Below are 6,763 nucleotides of genomic sequence, written 5' to 3' on the forward strand. Positions count from 1 at the left end.
ATCTGCGTGTGTGGCTACTAAGGATAGCTGGTCGTGTCGTTTCGTGGCTAGTTGGTGTTCATGGATACGGATCGTTAGCTGTCTTCCTGTTTGTCCTATGTAGTGTTTTGTGCAGTCCTTGCATGGGATAGCGACCAGCTATTATAGGACAAGCCAAACAGAGAACCGCCAGGGAATTCCCAGAGGCATGGCACTCATCCACAGATTCAATCAATACGCACATCGACCTGGACCCAATATACCGACCACTGCAGTGGACAGCTGGAACTGACAACCGGAAGCGGCAGATTCAAACCACTACAAATGCCGGAGGAAAGATCACAGAAGAGCTTCACAGGAGGCTCCCAAGCACTGAGGATGTCACCTAGACAGGGGACAAAACGTCTGCAACACAAATTCCCAGCTCGGCGAACAGAACCACAACAACGAGCACCTGAGCTACAAATCTTCTCTCAGACTTTGAATGTAATATCATAGTGATGGAATTTTAAAATATAGAACACCTGTGTATAAAGAGGCTACTGTAAGATCTGTATTTTGGGATTCTGCTGCCACCTCGAACTTACGCTACTGTGGTTGCTGAATAAAGAAGCTATTTTTGCCACTCTCTGACTTTGGCCCTTATTTGAACACAATCCCACAGTACTCTTTCAGCTTATTCTTTAATTAAGGTAAAATTGACTGATACAACCCATCCTTATCATGACAAAAGTCTGAAGCTATTTTAATTTTACAAAGCTAACACTTAAATGTATAACTGCCCCATGGAAAAATTTTCTTTATCCTTGCACTCACCCAATTCTCTGGTTCCCCATTCCTTCTTCTCTTCTTAAAATACTCTGTCCCTCTCTGCCATCCTAATCATTTCCTCAATCCTTCTGTCAATTCTTATTCACTTCACACTTCCTTTCTGTCTTCTTTTGGCCTCACACTCCTTACCATTACGTGCCTTGTATTCCCATCTCTTCTTTCATTCTCCTAATTCACAGTACCTCTTTCTCCAACCCTCCCTCTTCCATCTTCACTTTCTCTCTTCTCTTCATTTACTCTCTTAGCTCCTCTACATTACTACCAGGCCTTTTCCGTCCAACTCTGTTTATTCTGTAAGGGACCTTTGGTTTTGACTGGTTGCATTCTTGAAAATCTTAAAGATTTTGATGGGTGTTTTCCTACTTTAATTCTAAAATCTCACTGGAAGAATTGCAGAATCCATAAAGGAATTGCATAATTGGCTGTTTACACCATTTCTCTGCAGTTCTGAACATTTTACATTGATTTTGTAGTAGCAGATCTAGCAAGTTCGTGTGATCTTTGATAATATCTCTATTTACATTTTACCTGCAAAATTTACTTGCAATTTTGGCATAACTTTGTGTCACCTAGTCCATTATCCATTTTGGTATCCACATTTAAAATGGAGATTGCCTGAGTTAATTGTATATGTACAATTTGGAACTGTAAGACCTAAACTTCTGATTTATTTCTCCTAGCCTGGACGTCAGATTGAATACTACAGAAGCAAGCTTTTGCCTTTAAAACAACAGACTTTATCAAAGGTGTGTAGATCTTAGAATTTGAAAATTAATATTATTACTTGTGTGCGGTTTGGCGAGTAAGGGATAATGTAAATCAAACAGATGTAATTAATAATGTAATTATGAGTTGAACAGAACACTCAGAGCAAGTCTAAAATGGAGACTGCGAGAAATTGTAATCTACAATAGTCTGTAATAACATATTTAGTGTAAATATAAGGTTGGAATTACTTCACCATGATTATGTCCAGATTCTGGAAGGGTACAGCATATAAACCCAGCCTGTAGAACCTACAAAGGAGAAAATGAGGAATGCAGATGCTGGAAATCAGAATTGAAAAGTGTGGCGCTGGAAAAACACAGCAGGTCAGGCAGCACCCAAGGTGCAGGAAAGTTGCCGTTTCAGGCATAAACCCTTCATCAGAAATATAAGAGGAGAAAACTCCATCTGCCACTCCTCAGCCCAGTGTGTGATATTACCACCACCTCACCTTCCCTGTTTAATTTTACAATACCCTCCCCATCTCCAGGAGGCCTGCACACTCCGGCCTTGATTTTCACAAAGACCCTGAGCTTGGTTTGCCTTGTGTGGTTAGGGGAAGGAGGAACAGATTGCAGACACAGTCAGTGGGGTGGGGAGGCTAGACAGTAATCAGCTGCCTGGTATCATTTCATGGTTTTAGGAAGAGGGCAGTCACACATGAGAATTGGGTAATACTGATCGGTGCTTTGTGGGCTTTCTCTGTCTCTGGTGTTCAATAATATGGGTTGGGATATCTGGTCAGCATGGATGGGTTGGACCGAAGGGTCTGTTTCCATGCTGTATATCTCTATGACTCTATGACTCTAAGAACCTCTTAAAGGTGGGATTCCTTTGAAGAGGCTTTGCAGTAAGGTTACAATGCCTAGGAGAAAATGAGGACTGCAGATGCTGGAGATCAGTCGAAAAGTGTGGCGCTGGAAAAGCAGAGTAGACCAGGCAGCATCCAACGAGCAGGAGAGTCGACATTTCAGGCATAAGCCCTTCATCAGGAATGTCACGTTCCTGATGAAGAGCTTATGCCCGAAATGTCGACTTTCCTGCTCCTCAGATGCTGCCTGACCTGTTGTGCTTTTCCAGTGCCACATTTTTCAACTGTAGAACCTATAAAATCCTCCTCATAATGCCTGGGAGATTGTGCCAAAATTGGGAGAATTGTCCCACAAATTAGCTCAGCAACACCTGACTTGGTAAATTCACAGAATTATACCTTACAGACAATGCCTTAGAAATCACCTCCATCTTCCCTGGGTATGTCCTGTCTCACCAGCAAGATAGACCCATCAGAGGTAGCAGCATGGCAGTATACAGTGAGACTCCTCAATGTTATTATGGGTACTCATGTACATCTCATGGCATTGACTCAAACATGAGTTGCTGATTACCACCTACAGCCCCTATGCTGCCCTACCACAATGTTGCCACCACCCCCAAGCTGGTGAATTAGTAAACCAAATAAACACCAAATGGAAAAAATACATATTGCACTGTGAGTGAGGAACTTCAGTGTCCATTAATAAGAGTGCCTTGGAAGTACCACGACTGATCAAGTTTTCCCAGTCCTGAAGAACATAAAAAACAAGGAAGTGCTGGAGAAACTCAGCAGGTCTGGCACCTTCTGTGGAGAATGAAACGGGGTTAATGTTTTGAATACAATATAATTCTTCTTCAGACAAGCAAAGGCATTCATGGAGATTAAAGAAATCTGTATTTCTTGTGATATATTTACACACCGCAGTCCACAACTGCTCAAACATAGTGGTAGCAGATGTACCTTCTACAGGGCTAGAAGCCATACTCTCGAAACTTCAAGATGATGTCAAAAGAAACATACATTACTTTGCCTCTAGATCTTTAATAGAGACAGAATCATAATATTCAATCAATAAGAAAGAAGCTTTGGTTGTATTGTGGGTGTGAGAAAAAAGTTCTGATTGTATTATTGAGTTACGATTTAAGGTACAGTCAGACCACAAATCTTTTGATTGTATCTAAGTTTTAAAGAAATTGCCAAGATGTTACTTTGAGATTAATGAGATAAAATTCAACATTAGGGTATGTGTCAGGAGAGGCACGACATTTGCAGGCACTCTGTGATGAGCTTCAGTTGATGTAACTGAAGAACAAGATGTCTCACTCATTTCAGAGATGAAAGCTAATTTTTCCACATTGGCCAAAACTTTCCCATCTTCACAGAACATGACTAGCTAAAAGTGAGAAGCACAAGTGAAGATGGTGAACAAGTCACTGTTAAAAATCACACAACACCAGGTTATAGTCCAACAGGTTTAATTGGAAGCACTAGCCTTCGGAGCGCTGCTCCTTCAACAGGTGGTTGTGGAGTACACAATTGGAAGACACAGAATTTATAGCAAAAGTTTACAGTATGATGTAACTGAAATTATACATTGAAAAATACCTTGATTGTTTGTAGAGTCTCTCATCTGTTAGAATGACCATGATATTTCACTTCTAGGCTAAAAATCAACACCAGGTTATCGTCCAACAGGTTTAATTGGAAGCACACTAGCTTTTGGAGTGTCGCTCCTTCATCAGGTGATAGTAATCGTCAGCTACCACCTGATGAAGGAGCGATGCTCCGAAAGCTAGTGTGCTTCCAATTAAAACTGTTGGACTATAACCTGGTGTTGTGTGATTTTTGACTTTGTACACCCCAGTTCAACACCGGCATCTCCAAATCATCACTTCTAGGCAGCTTGCTTGAATATGTTCAAACAACAATGCTTTGAGGAATGCAAACACTAGTAGATAACTTGTTAGTTTGCTATGAGTGGTAATTCTAATACTTATTAGAGACAAGATCCTCCAGAGATTCCATGGAGGCATCACAAAATGCAGAGTAAAAGCACACCTTTTGGTATGATGGCCTGCAAACAACCATAAAAAATATTATTACAGAATGATATGATTAAGCCACAGATAGTATAATAGCAACTGAACCTTTGATGCCATCAACCCTTCCAGCTAGATCTTAATTTATTTGACTCCAGAGGGAAAACGTACATCCTCGTTGTTGGTAATGTTTTTCTTTAGATGGAGTTTAGTAGACTTCATTCCACAACAGCAGATGCTGTGACAAAAACAGAATCTCTTATAGGTCTGAGCAGCATAGTCTATGGCAGAATTTGTGACAGAATCAGGCCAAAGATCCAGAGAGGTCTATCTGGATCTTTTCTCATACAACACCAGGCTATAGTCCAACAGGTTTATTTGAAGTCACAAGCTTTCGGAGCGCTACTCCTTCATCAGGTGAAGTGACTTCACTTGACGAAGGGGCAGCGCTCAAATAAATCTGTTGGACTATAACCTGGTGTAGTGTGACTTCTGATCATGGATGTGTTATGCATTTGCTGAGCAGTTTCTCACCAGGTACCATGGAGTTGTCAATAAGGTAGTTTATGGCTTGTTAAATGTCTTATTAACACTGCAACTCACCTTATTAATATTCAGCTTCCTATGTTAACAAACTCATTGAACAAGCTCAATGTTAAGTTAAAAAAAAAACTTGACATGGAAGTCAGTGCAGTTATCTGGCAACTTCAGCTCATTGCTAGCTGCGAAAAGCCTCCATGTTGCTCAGTAATAAAACTGTGTTCAGGATTTGATTCATGTCCACTGGGCACATGTATTCCTGATCCACTGAAATTGGCATCCACCAATTACCAACCCAATCGATTATCATGATACCCGTCCAATCCCCTTGCATGTTGTTTAGGAAGCATAGACCTACATTGCAGGCAACTAACATTGCAAGACCGCTAAGGACTTTACATGCTGAGATATCCACCTCATGGATTGTCTGGTGAACACCTTACTGCAAGAGGTCTGCAGCTGGCCGAGGGAAAAAAAGCCCCAGACTGCTGGCAGTTCAAGGACTGTTCAACCCTAGGCAAATGAGGACCCAGTGGCATTGATAATCAGAAACTTCATCCAATTGCACAGTCAGGAACAGGAACATCACACTAGTATTGGGGCGCAATGTCCCTAATTGCCCAGAAGCTGCGTAAGTGTAGTAAATCATGCACCCGTCTTTCTGCCTCCATGGTCAGGGGGCTGCCAGTGAGATGCATAAACCTGGTCTCCATCATCCCAGCCAATGGTCCTTAGGACCAAACGCATGGTGGTACATGTAACCTAACACAATCCACAGGTGCCCTTTCCTCACAAAGAGACAAGGCAGTGCCAGGAAGCACCCAGCCAGAAGAGGAACCACTCACTACTGTCACAGGTAGGAATCAAAGAAAAAATTTTCTGGACTCAAAAGATTAACTCTGTTTCTGTCTCTACAGATGCTGTTAGACCTGTTTAGTTTTTCCAGCAGTTTCTGTTTTTATTTCAGATTTCCAGAATCTGCAGTATTTTGCTTTAATTTGGTCTTAGAAGGTCCTCCTTTGGGCTGCCTCACCTTTGGCATGAGTGACAGTAGTCTTAGCTAACAGGTGTAACAAACAAGGTGCTGTAGGAGAGGCACTGATGGTTAGATAGGTGATATCATCCTGAGAGAGGATAGTAAGTTCTTGTTCTAAAGTGCCACCATCTTTCTCTTGTTGTGGTGCTAGTGTAGTTCTTACATCTATTGGAGAATAGATGTTTATAACACGCTACAAGTCTGTTTGAACACAGCTATAATGACTAATCTGAACCTTTGTGGCAGCAAGCTGAGTTTTGTCATCTGAATGGAATTGACCAATACGTGTAAGGCTGGGCAGGATGGTCCTCAAGTTCTTTCCACAGATCTGTGTCAATTTGATGCCATCTTCCTTCATGTGCTTTGGCATCAACTGAAAACTGCTGGCATACTTGCCAATTGTTCAAATATTTTGTATTGACAATCAATATGGAACCACTTTCATGTTTTAATATATTTTAAACTTTAAACTTTTATGCTTTAAATCCCAGAGAATATGGGCATCAGTCGTAAGGGTATATATAATCTGATTTTCAATGTTATTGCATTTCAGAATCCCAAATTAGTTTTTATATACATCACAACAGATCATCCAATATGAATTAGAGACCATATTGACATCATTTGAACTCAGGTAAAAACAATGACTGCAGATGCTGGAAACCAGATTCTGGATCAGTGGTGCTGGAAGAGCACAGCAATTCAGGCAGCATCCGAGGACAGGCAAAATCGACGTTTCGGGCAAAAGCCCTTCATCAG

At 41.2% G+C, this 6,763-nt stretch overlaps 1 long non-coding RNA gene across 1 annotated transcript in view; it reads left to right on the plus strand.

The window, feature by feature from the left end:
* Positions 1 to 1,488: 1,488 nt before the first annotated feature.
* LOC122553404 overlaps positions 1,489 to 6,763 on the plus strand; it is a 19,767-nt gene continuing 14,492 nt past the window's right edge. Inside the window, exon 1 of the long non-coding RNA XR_006312696.1 lies at positions 1,489 to 1,556. This is a non-coding gene — a long non-coding RNA (uncharacterized LOC122553404). The remainder of the gene's footprint in view (positions 1,557 to 6,763) is intronic.

Source organism: Chiloscyllium plagiosum, chromosome 10 (assembly GCF_004010195.1).
Source record: "Chiloscyllium plagiosum isolate BGI_BamShark_2017 chromosome 10, ASM401019v2, whole genome shotgun sequence".
NCBI classification, from domain to species: domain Eukaryota; kingdom Metazoa; phylum Chordata; class Chondrichthyes; order Orectolobiformes; family Hemiscylliidae; genus Chiloscyllium; species Chiloscyllium plagiosum.